The following is a 16,687-nucleotide window of genomic DNA, read 5'->3' on the forward strand; positions in this document are numbered from 1 at the left end:
TAAATCAGCCTAGGTATAGGGATGGTGCCAAGGAAAAAGCTGTGAAAGCTGCCATGTTGTTGCACTTTTGTACTCCCCTTGGGATGCCTTGAACAGCTGCAGTGTGCCTGGAGCTAAGGGCTTCCTAGTTTTAAAAATCCTAGCCCTAGGCCTAAGCCTAACAGTAACCCTGGGAAGGGACATCAACCTGGTGTTAGGCTTCTTGCCAAGGAAAAAGCCGTGAAAGCAGCCATGTTGTGGCACTTCTGCACTCCCTTTGGGATGCCTTTGGCAGATGAAGTAAGCCTGGAACTCAGGGCTTCCTGGTTAAAGAAATCCAAGCCCTAGGCTGAACCCTAACCCTAACCCTAGGCAGATAAATCAGCCTAGGTATAGGGATGGTGCCAAGGAAAAAGCTGTGAAAGCTGCCATGTTGTTGCACTTTTGTACTCCCCTTGGGATGCCTTGAACAGCTGCAGTGTGCCTGGAGCTCAGGGCTTCCTAGTTTTAAAAATCCTAGCCCTAGGCCTAAGCCTAACAGTAACCCTGGGAAGGCAAATCAGCCTGGTGTTAGGCTTCTTGCCAAGGAAAAAGCCGTGAAAGCAGCCATGTTGTGGCACTTTTGCACTCCCTTTTGGATGCCTTTCACAGCTCCAGTGTGCCTGGAACTCAGGGCTTCCTGATTTTAAAAATCCTAGCCCTAGGCCGAACACACCAACCCTAAGACGAGAAAGGCAAATCAGCCAGGAATTAGGCATGTCCCCAAGGAAAAAGCTGTGGAGGCAGGCATGTTGTGGTACTTTTGCGCTCTTCTTGGGTAGTCCTTCGCAGCTGCTGTGTTCTTGGAACTCAGGGCTTTCTGGTTAATAGAACGCTTACCCTAGGCGTAATTCAAACCTTAAGCCTAGGAAGGAAAATCAGCCTATGGTTCGGGATGCTCTCATGGAAATATCAGTGGTGGCAGCCAAGTTGCGTCACTTTTGCGCTCCCCTTGGGATGCCTTTCGCAGCTGCAGTGTGCCTGGAGCCCATGGCTTCCTGGTTTTAAAAGTCCTAGGCCTAAGCCTAACAGTAACCCTAGGAAGGTAAATCAGCCGGGTATTAGGGTTCCTCCTAAGGGAAAAGCCGTGAAAGCAGCCATGTTGTGGCACTTCTGCACTCCCTTTGGGATGCCTTTGGCAGATGAAGTAAGCCTGGAACTCAGGGCTTCCTGGTTAAAGAAATCCAAGCCCTAGGCTGAACCCTAACCCAAGGCAGATAAATCAGCCTAGGTATAGGGATGGTGCCAAGGAAAAAGCTGTGAAAGCTGCCATGTTGTTGCACTTTTGTACTCCCCTTGGGATGCCTTGAACAGCTGCAGTGTGCCTGGAGCTAAGGGCTTCCTAGTTTTAAAAATCCTAGCCCTAGGCCTAAGCCTAACAGTAACCCTGGGAAGGGACATCAACCTGGTGTTAGGCTTCTTGCCAAGGAAAAAGCCGTGAAAGCAGCCATGTTGTGGCACTTCTGCACTCCCTTTGGGATGCCTTTGGCAGATGAAGTAAGCCTGGAACTCAGGGCTTCCTGGTTAAAGAAATCCAAGCCCGAGGCTGAACCCTAACCCTAACCCTAGGCAGATAAATCAGCCTAGGTATAGGGATGGTGCCAAGGAAAAAGCTGTGAAAGCTGCCATGTTGTTGCACTTTTGTACTCCCCTTGGGATGCCTTGAACAGCTGCAGTGTGCCTGGAGCTAAGGGCTTCCTAGTTTTAAAAATCCTAGCCCTAGGCCTAAGCCTAACAGTAACCCTGGGAAGGCAAATCAGCCTGGTGTTAGGCTTCTTGCCAAGGAAAAATCCGTGAAAGCAGCCATGTTGTGGCACTTTTGCACTCCCTTTTGGATGCCTTTCACAGCTCCAGTGTGCCTGGAACTCAGGGCTTCCTGATTTTAAAAATCCTAGCCCTAGGCCGAACCTCAACCCTAAGACGAGAAAGGCAAATCAGCCAGGAATTAGGCATGTCCCCAAGGAAAAAGCTGTGGAGGCAGGCATGTTGTGGTACTTTTGCGCTCTTCTTGGCTAGTCCTTCGCAGCTGCTGTGTTCTTGGAACTCAGGGCTTTCTGGTTAATAGAACGCTTACCCTAGGCGTAACTCAAACCTTAAGCCTAGGAAGGAAAATCAGCCTATGGTTCGGGATGGTCTCATGGAAATATCAGTGGTGGCAGCCAAGTTGCGTCACTTTTGCGCTCCCCTTGGGATGCCTTTCGCAGCTGCAGTGTGCCTGGAGCCCAGGGCTTCCTGGTTTTAAAAGTCCTAGGCCTAAGCCTAACAGTAACCCTAGGAAGGTAAATCAGCCGGATATTAGGGTTCGTCCTAAGGGAAAAGCCGTGAAAGCAGCCATGTTGTGGCACTTCTGCACTCCCTTTGGGATGCCTTTGGCAGATGAAGTAAGCCTGGAACTCAGGGCTTCCTGGTTAAAGAAATCCAAGCCCTAGGTTGAACCCTAACCCTAGGCAGATAAATCAGCCTAGGTATAGGGATGGTGCCAAGGAAAAAGCTGTGAAAGATGCCATGTTGTTGCACTTTTGTACTCCCCTTGGGATGCCTTGAACAGCTGCAGTGTGCCTGGAGCTAAGGGCTTCCTAGTTTTAAAAACCCTAGCCCTCGGCCTAAGCCTACAAGTAACCCTGGGAAGGCAAATCAGCCTGGTGTTAGGCTTCTTGCCAAGGAAAAAGCCGTGAAAGCAGCCATGTTGTGGCACTTCTGCACTCCCTTTGGGATGCCTTTGGCAGATGAAGTAAGCCTGGAACTCAGGGCTTCCTGGTTAAAGAAATCCAAGCCCTAGGTTGAACCCTAACCCTAGGCAGATAAATCAGCCTAGGTATAGGGATGGTGCCAAGGAAAAAGCTGTGAAAGCTGCCATGTTGTTGCACTTTTGTACTCCCCTTGGGATGCCTTGAACAGCTGCAGTGTGCCTGGAGCTAAGGGCTTCCTAGTTTTAAAAATCCTAGCCCTAGGCCTAAGCCTAACAGTAACCCTGGGAAGGCAAATCAGCCTGGTGTTAGGCTTCTTGCCAAGGAAAAAGCCGTGAAAGCAGCCATGTTGTGGCACTTTTGCACTCCCTTTTGGATGCCTTTCACAGCTCCAGTGTGCCTGGAACTCAGGGCTTCCTGATTTTAAAAATCCTAGCCCTAGGCCGAACACACCAACCCTAAGACGAGAAAGGCAAATCAGCCAGGAATTAGGCATGTCCCCAAGGAAAAAGCTGTGGAGGCAGGCATGTTGTGGTACTTTTGCGCTCTTCTTGGGTAGTCCTTCGCAGCTGCTGTGTTCTTGGAACTCAGGGCTTTCTGGTTAATAGAACGCTTACCCTAGGCGTAATTCAAACCTTAAGCCTAGGAAGGAAAATCAGCCTATGGTTCGGGATGGTCTCATGGAAATATCAGTGGTGGCAGCCAAGTTGCGTCACTTTTGCGCTCCCCTTGGGATGCCTTTCGCAGCTGCAGTGTGCCTGGAGCCCAGGGCTTCCTGGTTTTAAAAGTCCTAGGCCTAAGCCTAACAGTAACCCTAGGAAGGTAAATCAGCCGGATATTAGGGTTCGTCCTAAGGGAAAAGCCGTGAAAGCAGCCATGTTGTGGCACTTCTGCACTCCCTTTGGGATGCCTTTGGCAGATGAAGTAAGCCTGGAACTCAGGGCTTCCTGGTTAAAGAAATCCAAGCCCTAGGCTGAACCCTAACCCAAGGCAGATAAATCAGCCTAGGTATAGGGATGGTGCCAAGGAAAAAGCTGTGAAAGCTGCCATGTTGTTGCACTTTTGTACTCCCCTTGGGATGCCTTGAACAGCTGCAGTGTGCCTGGAGCTAAGGGCTTCCTAGTTTTAAAAATCCTAGCCCTAGGCCTAAGCCTAACAGTAACCCTGGGAAGGGACATCAACCTGGTGTTAGGCTTCTTGCCAAGGAAAAAGCCGTGAAAGCAGCCATGTTGTGGCACTTCTGCACTCCCTTTGGGATGCCTTTGGCAGATGAAGTAAGCCTGGAACTCAGGGCTTCCTGGTTAAAGAAATCCAAGCCCTAGGCTGAACCCTAACCCTAACCCTAGGCAGATAAATCAGCCTAGGTATAGGGATGGTGCCAAGGAAAAAGCTGTGAAAGCTGCCATGTTGTTGCACTTTTGTACTCCCCTTGGGATGCCTTGAACAGCTGCAGTGTGCCTGGAGCTAAGGGCTTCCTAGTTTTAAAAATCCTAGCCCTAGGCCTAAGCCTAACAGTAACCCTGGGAAGGCAAATCAGCCTGGTGTTAGGCTTCTTGCCAAGGAAAAAGCCGTGAAAGCAGCCATGTTGTGGCACTTTTGCACTCCCTTTTGGATGCCTTTCACAGCTCCAGTGTGCCTGGAAGTCAGGGCTTCCTGATTTTAAAAATCCTAGCCCTAGGCCGAACCTCAACCCTAAGACGAGAAAGGCAAATCAGCCAGGAATTAGGCATGTCCCCAAGGAAAAAGCTGTGGAGGCAGGCATGTTGTGCTACTTTTGCGCTCTTCTTGGGTAGTCCTTCGCAGCTGCTGTGTTCTTGGAACTCAGGGCTTTCTGGTTAATAGAACGCTTACCCTAGGCGTAACTCAAACCTTAAGCCTAGGAAGGAAAATCAGCCTATGGTTCGGGATGGTCTCATGGAAATATCAGTGGTGGCAGCCAAGTTGCGTCACTTTTGCGCTCCCCTTGGGATGCCTTTCGCAGCTGCAGTGTGCCTGGAGCCCAGGGCTTCCTGGTTTTAAAAGTCCTAGGCCTAAGCCTAACAGTAACCCTAGGAAGGTAAATCAGCCGGATATTAGGGTTCGTCCTAAGGGAAAAGCCGTGAAAGCAGCCATGTTGTGGCACTTCTGCACTCCCTTTGGGATGCCTTTGGCAGATGAAGTAAGCCTGGAACTCAGGGCTTCCTGGTTAAAGAAATCCAAGCCCTAGGTTGAACCCTAACCCTAGGCAGATAAATCAGCCTAGGTATAGGGATGGTGCCAAGGAAAAAGCTGTGAAAGATGCCATGTTGTTGCACTTTTGTACTCCCCTTGGGATGCCTTGAACAGCTGCAGTGTGCCTGGAGCTAAGGGCTTCCTAGTTTTAAAAACCCTAGCCCTCGGCCTAAGCCTACAAGTAACCCTGGGAAGGCAAATCAGCCTGGTGTTAGGCTTCTTGCCAAGGAAAAAGCCGTGAAAGCAGCCATGTTGTGGCACTTCTGCACTCCCTTTGGGATGCCTTTGGCAGATGAAGTAAGCCTGGAACTCAGGGCTTCCTGGTTAAAGAAATCCAAGCCCTAGGTTGAACCCTAACCCTAGGCAGATAAATCAGCCTAGGTATAGGGATGGTGCCAAGGAAAAAGCTGTGAAAGCTGCCATGTTGTTGCACTTTTGTACTCCCCTTGGGATGCCTTGAACAGCTGCAGTGTGCCTGGAGCTAAGGGCTTCCTAGTTTTAAAAATCCTAGCCCTAGGCCTAAGCCTAACAGTAACCCTGGGAAGGCAAATCAGCCTGGTGTTAGGCTTCTTGCCAAGGAAAAAGCCGTGAAAGCAGCCATGTTGTGGCACTTTTGCACTCCCTTTTGGATGCCTTTCACAGCTCCAGTGTGCCTGGAAGTCAGGGCTTCCTGATTTTAAAAATCCTAGCCCTAGGCCGAACCTCAACCCTAAGACGAGAAAGGCAAATCAGCCAGGAATTAGGCATGTCCCCAAGGAAAAAGCCATTGAGGCAGGCATGTTGTGCTACTTTTGCGCTCTTCTTGGGTAGTCCTTCGCAGCTGCTGTGTTCTTGGAACTCAGGGCTTTCTGGTTAATAGAACGCTTACCCTAGGCGTAACTCAAACCTTAAGCCTAGGAAGGAAAATCAGCCTATGGTTCGGGATGGTCTCATGGAAATATCAGTGGTGGCAGCCAAGTTGCGTCACTTTTGCGCTCCCCTTGGGATGCCTTTCGCAGCTGCAGTGTGCCTGGAGCCCAGGGCTTCCTGGTTTTAAAAGTCCTAGGCCTAAGCCTAACAGTAACCCTAGGAAGGTAAATCAGCCGGATATTAGGGTTCGTCCTAAGGGAAAAGCCGTGAAAGCAGCCATGTTGTGGCACTTCTGCACTCCCTTTGGGATGCCTTTGGCAGATGAAGTAAGCCTGGAACTCAGGGCTTCCTGGTTAAAGAAATCCAAGCCCTAGGTTGAACCCTAACCCTAGGCAGATAAATCAGCCTAGGTATAGGGATGGTGCCAAGGAAAAAGCTGTGAAAGATGCCATGTTGTTGCACTTTTGTACTCCCCTTGGGATGCCTTGAACAGCTGCAGTGTGCCTGGAGCTAAGGGCTTCCTAGTTTTAAAAACCCTAGCCCTCGGCCTAAGCCTACAAGTAACCCTGGGAAGGCAAATCAGCCTGGTGTTAGGCTTCTTGCCAAGGAAAAAGCCGTGAAAGCAGCCATGTTGTGGCACTTCTGCACTCCCTTTGGGATGCCTTTGGCAGATGAAGTAAGCCTGGAACTCAGGGCTTCCTGGTTAAAGAAATCCAAGCCCTAGGTTGAACCCTAACCCTAGGCAGATAAATCAGCCTAGGTATAGGGATGGTGCCAAGGAAAAAGCTGTGAAAGCTGCCATGTTGTTGCACTTTTGTACTCCCCTTGGGATGCCTTGAACAGCTGCAGTGTGCCTGGAGCTAAGGGCTTCCTAGTTTTAAAAATCCTAGCCCTAGGCCTAAGCCTAACTGTAACCCTGGGAAGGCAAATCAGCCTGGTGTTAGGCTTCTTGCCAAGGAAAAAGCCGTGAAAGCAGCCATGTTGTGGCACTTTTGCACTCCCTTTTGGATGCCTTTCACAGCTCCAGTGTGCCTGGAACTCAGGGCTTCCTGATTTTAAAATCCTAGCCCTAGGCCGAACACACCAACCCTAAGACGAGAAAGGAAAATCAGCCAGGAATTAGGCATGTCCCCAAGGAAAAAGCTGTGGAGGCAGGCATGTTGTGGTACTTTTGCGCTCTTCTTGGCTAGTCCTTCGCAGCTGCTGTGTTCTTGGAACTCAGGGCTTTCTGGTTAATAGAACCCTTACCCTAGGCGTAACTCAAACCTTAAGCCTAGGAAGGAAAATCAGCCTATGGTTCGGGATGGTCTCATGGAAATATCAGTGGTGGCAGCCAAGTTGCATCACTTTTGCGCTCCCCTTGGGATGCCTTTCGCAGCTGCAGTGTGCCTGGAGCCCAGGGCTTCCTGGTTTTAAAAGTCCTAGGCCTAAGCCTAACAGTAACCCTAGGAAGGTAAATCAGCCGGATATTAGGGTTCGTCCTAAGGGAAAAGCCGTGAAAGCAGCCATGTTGTGGCACTTCTGCACTCCCTTTGGGATGCCTTTGGCAGATGAAGTAAGCCTGGAACTCAGGGCTTCCTGGTTAAAGAAATCCAAGCCCTAGGTTGAACCCTAACCCTAGGCAGATAAATCAGCCTAGGTATAGGGATGGTGCCAAGGAAAAAGCTGTGAAAGCTGCCATGTTGTTGCACTTTTGTACTCCCCTTGGGATGCCTTGAACAGCTGCAGTGTGCCTGGAGCTAAGGGCTTCCTAGTGTTAAAAATCCTAGCCCTAGGCCTAAGCCTAACAGTAACCCTGGGAAGGGAAATCAGCCTGGTGTTAGGCTTCTTGCCAAGGAAAAAGCCGTGAAAGCAGCCATGTTGTGGCACTTCTGCACTCCCTTTGGGATGCCTTTGGCAGATGAAGTAAGCCTGGAACTCAGGGCTTCCTGGTTAAAGAAATCCAAGCCCTAGGTTGAACCCTAACCCTAACCCTAGGCAGATAAATCAGCCTAGGTATAGGGATGGTGCCAAGGAAAAAGCTGTGAAAGCTGCCATGTTGTTGCACTTTTGTACTCCCCTTGGGATGCCTTGAACAGCTGCAGTGTGCCTGGAGCTAAGGGCTTCCTAGTTTTAAAAATCCTAGCCCTAGGCCTAAGCCTAACAGTAACCCTGGGAAGGCAAATCAGCCTGGTGTTAGGCTTCTTGCCAAGGAAAAAGCCGTGAAAGCAGCCATGTTGTGGCACTTTTGCACTCCCTTTTGGATGCCTTTCACAGCTCCAGTGTGCCTGGAACTCAGGGCTTCCTCATTTATAAATCCTAGCCCTAGGCCGAACCTCAACCCTAAGACGAGAAAGGCAAATCAGCCAGGAATTAGGCATGTCCCCAAGGAAAAAGCTGTGGAGGCAGGCATGTTGTGGTACTTTTGTGCTCTTCTTGGGTAGTCCTTCGCAGCTGCTGTGTTCTTGGAACTCAGGGCTTTCTGGTAAATAGAACGCTTACCCTAGGCGTAACTCAAACCTTAAGCCTAGGAAGGAAAATCAGCCTATGGTTCGGGATGCTCTCATGGAAATATCAGTGGTGGCAGCCAAGTTGCGTCACTTTTGCGCTCCCCTTGGGATGCCTTTCGCAGCTGCAGTGTGCCTGGAGCCCATGGCTTCCTGGTTTTAAAAGTCCTAGGCCTAAGCCTAACAGTAACCCTAGGAAGGTAAATCAGCCGGGTATTAGGGTTCTTCCTAAGGGAAAAGCCGTGAAAGCAGCCATGTTGTGGCACTTCTGCACTCCCTTTGGGATGCCTTTGGCAGATGAAGTAAGCCTGGAACTCAGGGCTTCCTGGTTAAAGAAATCCAAGCCCTAGGTTGAACCCTAACCCTAGGCAGATAAATCAGCCTAGGTATAGGGATGGTGCCAAGGAAAAAGCTGTGAAAGCTGCCATGTTGTTGCACTTTTGTACTCCCCTTGGGATGCCTTGAACAGCTGCAGTGTGCCTGGAGCTAAGGGCTTCCTAGTTTTAAAAATCCTAGCCCTAGGCCTAAGCCTAACAGTAACCCTGGGAAGGGACATCAACCTGGTGTTAGGCTTCTTGCCAAGGAAAAAGCCGTGAAAGCAGCCATGTTGTGGCACTTCTGCACTCCCTTTTGGATGCCTTTGGCAGATGAAGTAAGCCTGGAACTCAGGGCTTCCTGGTTAAAGAAATCCAAGCCCTAGGTTGAACCCTAACCCTAACCCTAGGCAGATAAATCAGCCTAGGTATAGGGATGGTGCCAAGGAAAAAGCTGTGAAAGCTGCCATGTTGTTGCACTTTTGTACTCCCCTTGGGATGCCTTGAACAGCTGCAGTGTGCCTGGAGCTAAGGGCTTCCTAGTTTTAAAAATCCTAGCCCTAGGCCTAAGCCTAACAGTAACCCTGGGAAGGCAAATCAGCCTGGTGTTAGGCTTCTTGCCAAGGAAAAAGCCGTGAAAGCAGCCATGTTGTGGCACTTTTGCACTCCCTTTTGGATGCCTTTCACAGCTCCAGTGTGCCTGGAACTCAGGGCTTCCTGATTTTAAAAATCCTAGCCCTAGGCCGAACACACCAACCCTAAGACGAGAAAGGCAAATCAGCCAGGAATTAGGCATGTCCCCAAGGAAAAAGCTGTGGAGGCAGGCATGTTGTGGTACTTTTGCGCTCTTCTTGGGTAGTCCTTCGCAGCTGCTGTGTTCTTGGAACTCAGGGCTTTCTGGTTAATAGAACCCTTACCCTAGGCGTAACTCAAACCTTAAGCCTAGGAAGGAAAATCAGCCTATGGTTCGGGATGGTCTCATGGAAATATCAGTGGTGGCAGCCAAGTTGCGTCACTTTTGCGCTCCCCTTGGGATGCCTTTCGCAGCTGCAGTGTGCCTGGAGCCCAGGGCTTCCTGGTTTTAAAAGTCCTAGGCCTAAGCCTAACAGTAACCCTAGGAAGGTAAATCAGCCGGATATTAGGGTTCCTCCTAAGGGAAAAGCCGTGAAAGCAGCCATGTTGTGGCACTTCTGCACTCCCTTTGGGATGCCTTTGGCAGATGAAGTAAGCCTGGAACTCAGGGCTTCCTGGTTAAAGAAATCCAAGCCCTAGGTTGAACCCTAACCCTAGGCAGATAAATCAGCCTAGGTATAGGGATGGTGCCAAGGAAAAAGCTGTGAAAGCTGCCATGTTGTTGCACTTTTGTACTCCCCTTGGGATGCCTTGAACAGCTGCAGTGTGCCTGGAGCTAAGGGCTTCCTAGTTTTAAAAATCCTAGCCCTAGGCCTAAGCCTAACAGTAACCCTGGGAAGGGAAATCAGCCTGGTGTTAGGCTTCTTGCCAAGGAAAAAGCCGTGAAAGCAGCCATGTTGTGGCACTTTTGCACTCCCTTTTGGATGCCTTTCACAGCTCCAGTGTGCCTGGAACTCAGGGCTTCCTGATTTTAAAATTCCTAGCCCTAGGCCGAACCTCAACCCTAAGACGAGAAAGGCAAATCAGCCAGGAATTAGGCATGTCCCCAGGGAAAAAGCTGTGGAGGCAGGCATGTTGTGGTACTTTTGCGCTCTTCTTGGGTAGTCCTTCGCAGCTGCTGTGTTCTTGGAACTCAGGGCTTTCTGGTTAATAGAACGCTTACCCTAGGCGTAATTCAAACCTTAACCCTAGGAAGGAAAATCAGCCTATGGTTCGGGATGGTCTCATGGAAATATCAGTGGTGGCAGCCAAGTTGCATCACTTTTGCGCTCCCCTTGGGATGCCTTTCGCAGCTGCAGTGTGCCTGGAGCCCAGGGCTTCCTGGTTTTAAAAGTCCTAGGCCTAAGCCTAACAGTAACCCTAGGAAGGTAAATCAGCCGGGTATTAGGGTTCTTCCTAAGGGAAAAGCCGTGAAAGCAGCCATGTTGTGGCACTTCTGCACTCCCTTTGGGATGCCTTTGGCAGATGAAGTAAGCCTGGAACTCAGGGCTTCCTGGTTAAAAAAATCCAAGCCTTAGGTTGAACCCTAACCCTAGGCAGATAAATCAGCCTAGGTATAGGGATGGTGCAAAGGAAAAAGCTGTGAAAGCTGCCATGTTGTTTCACTTTTGTACTCCCCTTGGGATGCCTTGAACAGCTGCAGTGTGCCTGGAGCTAAGGGCTTCCTAGTTTTAAAAACCCTAGCCCTAGGCCTAAGCCTACCAGTAACCATGGGAAGGCAAATCAGCCTGGTGTTAGGCTTCTTGCCAAGGAAAAAGCCGTGAAAGCAGCCATGTTGTGGCACTTCTGCACTCCCTTTGGGATGCCTTTGGCAGATGAAGTAAGCCTGGAACTCAGGGCTTCCTGGTTAAAGAAATCCAAGCCCTAGGTTGAACCCTAACCCTAGGCAGATAAATCAGCCTAGGTATAGGGATGGTGCCAAGGAAAAAGCTGTGAAAGATGCCATGTTGTTGCACTTTTGTACTCCCCTTGGGATGCCTTGAACAGCTGCAGTGTGCCTGGAGCTAAGGGCTTCCTAGTTTTAAAAATCCTAGCCCTAGGCCTAAGCCTAACAGTAACCCTGGGAAGGCAAATCAGCCTGGTGTTAGGCTTCTTGCCAAGGAAAAAGCCGTGAAAGCAGCCATGTTGTGGCACTTTTGCACTCCCTTTTGGATGCCTTTCACAGCTCCAGTGTGCCTGGAACTCAGGGCTTCCTGATTTTAAAAATCCTAGCCCTAGGCCGAACCCCAGCCCTAAGACGAGAAAGGCAAATCAGCCAGGAATTAGGCATGTCCCCAAGGAAAAAGCTGTGGAGGCAGGCATGTTCTGGTACTTTTGCGCTCTTCTTGGGTAGTCCTTCGCAGCTGCTGTGTTCTTGGAACTCAGGACTTTCTGGTTAATAGAACCCTTACCCTAGGCGTAACTCAAACCTTAAGCCTAGGAAGGAAAATCAGCCTATGGTTCGGGATGCTCTCATGGAAATATCAGTGGTGGCAGCCAAGTTGCGTCACTTTTGCGCTCCCCTTGGGATGCCTTTCGCAGCTGCAGTGTGCCTGGAGCCCAGGGCTTCCTGGTTTTAAAAGTCCTAGGCCTAAGCCTAACAGTAACCCTAGGAAGGTAAATCAGCCGGATATTAGGGTTCGTCCTAAGGGAAAAGCCGTGAAAGCAGCCATGTTGTGGCACTTCTGCACTCCCTTTGGGATGCCTTTGGCAGATGAAGTAAGCCTGGAACTCAGGGCTTCCTGGTTAAAGAAATCCAAGCCCTAGGCTGAACCCTAACCCTAACCCTAGGCAGATAAATCAGCCTAGGTATAGGGATGGTGCCAAGGAAAAAGCTGTGAAAGCTGCCATGTTGTTGCACTTTTGTACTCCCCTTTGGATGCCTTGAACAGCTGCAGTGTGCCTGGTGCTAAGGGCTTCTTAGTTTTAAAAATCCTAGCCCTAGGCCTAAGCCTAACAGTAACCCTGGGAAGGGACATCAACCTGGTGTTAGGCTTCTTGCCAAGGAAAAAGCCGTGAAAGCAGCCATGTTGTGGCACTTCTGCACTCCCTTTGGGATGCCTTTGGCAGATGAAGTAAGCCTGGAACTCAGGGCTTCCTGGTTAAAGAAATCCAAGCCCTAGGTTGAACCCTAACCCTAACCCTAGGCAGATAAATCAGCCTAGGTATAGGGATGGTGCCAAGGAAAAAGCTGTGAAAGCTGCCATGTTGTTGCACTTTTGTACTCCCCTTGGGATGCCTTGAACAGCTGCAGTGTGCCTGGAGCTAAGGGCTTCCTAGTTTTAAAAATCCTAGCCCCAGGCCTAAGCCTAACAGTAACCCTGGGAAGGCAAATCAGCCTGGTGTTAGGCTTCTTGCCAAGGAAAAAGCCGTGAAAGCAGCCATGTTGTGGCACTTTTGCACTCCCTTTTGGATGCCTTTCACAGCTCCAGTGTGCCTGGAACTCAGGGCTTCCTGATTTTAAAAATCCTAGCCCTAGGCCGAACACACCAACCCTAAGACGAGAAAGGAAAATCAGCCAGGAATTAGGCATGTCCCCAAGGAAAAAGCTGTGGAGGCAGGCATGTTGTGGTACTTTTGCGCTCTTCTTGGCTAGTCCTTCGCAGCTGCTGTGTTCTTGGAACTCAGGGCTTTCTGGTTAATAGAACCCTTACCCTAGGCGTAACTCAAACCTTAAGCCTAGGAAGGAAAATCAGCCTATGGTTCGGGATGCTCTCATGGAAATATCAGTGGTGGCAGCCAAGTTGCATCACTTTTGCGCTCCCCTTGGGATGCCTTTCGCAGCTGCAGTGTGCCTGGAGCCCAGGGCTTCCTGGTTTTAAAAGTCCTAGGCCTAAGCCTAACAGTAACCCTAGGAAGGTAAATCAGCCGGATATTAGGGTTCGTCCTAAGGGAAAAGCCGTGAAAGCAGCCATGTTGTGGCACTTCTGCACTCCCTTTGGGATGCCTTTGGCAGATGAAGTAAGCCTGGAACTCAGGGCTTCCTGGTTAAAGAAATCCAAGCCCTAGGCTGAACCCTAACCCTAACCCTAGGCAGATAAATCAGCCTAGGTATAGGGATGGTGCCAAGGAAAAAGCTGTGAAAGCTGCCATGTTGTTGCACTTTTGTACTCCCCTTGGGATGCCTTGAACAGCTGCAGTGTGCCTGGAGCTAAGGGCTTCCTAGTTTTAAAAATCCTAGCCCTAGGCCTAAGCCTAACAGTAACCCTGGGAAGGCAAATCAGCCTGGTGTTAGGCTTCTTGCCAAGGAAAAATCCGTGAAAGCAGCCATGTTGTGGCACTTTTGCACTCCCTTTTGGATGCCTTTCACAGCTCCAGTGTGCCTGGAACTCAGGGCTTCCTGATTTTAAAAATCCTAGCCCTAGGCCGAACCTCAACCCTAAGACGAGAAAGGCAAATCAGCCAGGAATTAGGCATGTCCCCAAGGAAAAAGCTGTGGAGGCAGGCATGTTGTGGTACTTTTGCGCTCTTCTTGGCTAGTCCTTCGCAGCTGCTGTGTTCTTGGAACTCAGGGCTTTCTGGTTAATAGAACGCTTACCCTAGGCGTAACTCAAACCTTAAGCCTAGGAAGGAAAATCAGCCTATGGTTCGGGATGGTCTCATGGAAATATCAGTGGTGGCAGCCAAGTTGCGTCACTTTTGCGCTCCCCTTGGGATGCCTTTCGCAGCTGCAGTGTGCCTGGAGCCCAGGGCTTCCTGGTTTTAAAAGTCCTAGGCCTAAGCCTAACAGTAACCCTAGGAAGGTAAATCAGCCGGATATTAGGGTTCGTCCTAAGGGAAAAGCCGTGAAAGCAGCCATGTTGTGGCACTTCTGCACTCCCTTTGGGATGCCTTTGGCAGATGAAGTAAGCCTGGAACTCAGGGCTTCCTGGTTAAAGAAATCCAAGCCCTAGGTTGAACCCTAACCCTAGGCAGATAAATCAGCCTAGGTATAGGGATGGTGCCAAGGAAAAAGCTGTGAAAGATGCCATGTTGTTGCACTTTTGTACTCCCCTTGGGATGCCTTGAACAGCTGCAGTGTGCCTGGAGCTAAGGGCTTCCTAGTTTTAAAAACCCTAGCCCTCGGCCTAAGCCTACAAGTAACCCTGGGAAGGCAAATCAGCCTGGTGTTAGGCTTCTTGCCAAGGAAAAAGCCGTGAAAGCAGCCATGTTGTGGCACTTCTGCACTCCCTTTGGGATGCCTTTGGCAGATGAAGTAAGCCTGGAACTCAGGGCTTCCTGGTTAAAGAAATCCAAGCCCTAGGTTGAACCCTAACCCTAGGCAGATAAATCAGCCTAGGTATAGGGATGGTGCCAAGGAAAAAGCTGTGAAAGCTGCCATGTTGTTGCACTTTTGTACTCCCCTTGGGATGCCTTGAACAGCTGCAGTGTGCCTGGAGCTAAGGGCTTCCTAGTTTTAAAAATCCTAGCCCTAGGCCTAAGCCTAACAGTAACCCTGGGAAGGCAAATCAGCCTGGTGTTAGGCTTCTTGCCAAGGAAAAAGCCGTGAAAGCAGCCATGTTGTGGCACTTTTGCACTCCCTTTTGGATGCCTTTCACAGCTCCAGTGTGCCTGGAACTCAGGGCTTCCTGATTTTAAAAATCCTAGCCCTAGGCCGAACACACCAACCCTAAGACGAGAAAGGCAAATCAGCCAGGAATTAGGCATGTCCCCAAGGAAAAAGCTGTGGAGGCAGGCATGTTGTGGTACTTTTGCGCTCTTCTTGGGTAGTCCTTCGCAGCTGCTGTGTTCTTGGAACTCAGGGCTTTCTGGTTAATAGAACGCTTACCCTAGGCGTAATTCAAACCTTAAGCCTAGGAAGGAAAATCAGCCTATGGTTCGGGATGGTCTCATGGAAATATCAGTGGTGGCAGCCAAGTTGCGTCACTTTTGCGCTCCCCTTGGGATGCCTTTCGCAGCTGCAGTGTGCCTGGAGCCCAGGGCTTCCTGGTTTTAAAAGTCCTAGGCCTAAGCCTAACAGTAACCCTAGGAAGGTAAATCAGCCGGATATTAGGGTTCGTCCTAAGGGAAAAGCCGTGAAAGCAGCCATGTTGTGGCACTTCTGCACTCCCTTTGGGATGCCTTTGGCAGATGAAGTAAGCCTGGAACTCAGGGCTTCCTGGTTAAAGAAATCCAAGCCCTAGGCTGAACCCTAACCCAAGGCAGATAAATCAGCCTAGGTATAGGGATGGTGCCAAGGAAAAAGCTGTGAAAGCTGCCATGTTGTTGCACTTTTGTACTCCCCTTGGGATGCCTTGAACAGCTGCAGTGTGCCTGGAGCTAAGGGCTTCCTAGTTTTAAAAATCCTAGCCCTAGGCCTAAGCCTAACAGTAACCCTGGGAAGGGACATCAACCTGGTGTTAGGCTTCTTGCCAAGGAAAAAGCCGTGAAAGCAGCCATGTTGTGGCACTTCTGCACTCCCTTTGGGATGCCTTTGGCAGATGAAGTAAGCCTGGAACTCAGGGCTTCCTGGTTAAAGAAATCCAAGCCCTAGGCTGAACCCTAACCCTAACCCTAGGCAGATAAATCAGCCTAGGTATAGGGATGGTGCCAAGGAAAAAGCTGTGAAAGCTGCCATGTTGTTGCACTTTTGTACTCCCCTTGGGATGCCTTGAACAGCTGCAGTGTGCCTGGAGCTAAGGGCTTCCTAGTTTTAAAAATCCTAGCCCTAGGCCTAAGCCTAACAGTAACCCTGGGAAGGCAAATCAGCCTGGTGTTAGGCTTCTTGCCAAGGAAAAAGCCGTGAAAGCAGCCATGTTGTGGCACTTTTGCACTCCCTTTTGGATGCCTTTCACAGCTCCAGTGTGCCTGGAAGTCAGGGCTTCCTGATTTTAAAAATCCTAGCCCTAGGCCGAACCTCAACCCTAAGACGAGAAAGGCAAATCAGCCAGGAATTAGGCATGTCCCCAAGGAAAAAGCTGTGGAGGCAGGCATGTTGTGCTACTTTTGCGCTCTTCTTGGGTAGTCCTTCGCAGCTGCTGTGTTCTTGGAACTCAGGGCTTTCTGGTTAATAGAACGCTTACCCTAGGCGTAACTCAAACCTTAAGCCTAGGAAGGAAAATCAGCCTATGGTTCGGGATGGTCTCATGGAAATATCAGTGGTGGCAGCCAAGTTGCGTCACTTTTGCGCTCCCCTTGGGATGCCTTTCGCAGCTGCAGTGTGCCTGGAGCCCAGGGCTTCCTGGTTTTAAAAGTCCTAGGCCTAAGCCTAACAGTAACCCTAGGAAGGTAAATCAGCCGGATATTAGGGTTCGTCCTAAGGGAAAAGCCGTGAAAGCAGCCATGTTGTGGCACTTCTGCACTCCCTTTGGGATGCCTTTGGCAGATGAAGTAAGCCTGGAACTCAGGGCTTCCTGGTTAAAGAAATCCAAGCCCTAGGTTGAACCCTAACCCTAGGCAGATAAATCAGCCTAGGTATAGGGATGGTGCCAAGGAAAAAGCTGTGAAAGATGCCATGTTGTTGCACTTTTGTACTCCCCTTGGGATGCCTTGAACAGCTGCAGTGTGCCTGGAGCTAAGGGCTTCCTAGTTT

The sequence above is a fragment of the Ammospiza caudacuta genome, chromosome 27 (assembly GCF_027887145.1).
Source record: "Ammospiza caudacuta isolate bAmmCau1 chromosome 27, bAmmCau1.pri, whole genome shotgun sequence".
NCBI classification, from domain to species: Eukaryota; Metazoa; Chordata; class Aves; order Passeriformes; family Passerellidae; genus Ammospiza; species Ammospiza caudacuta.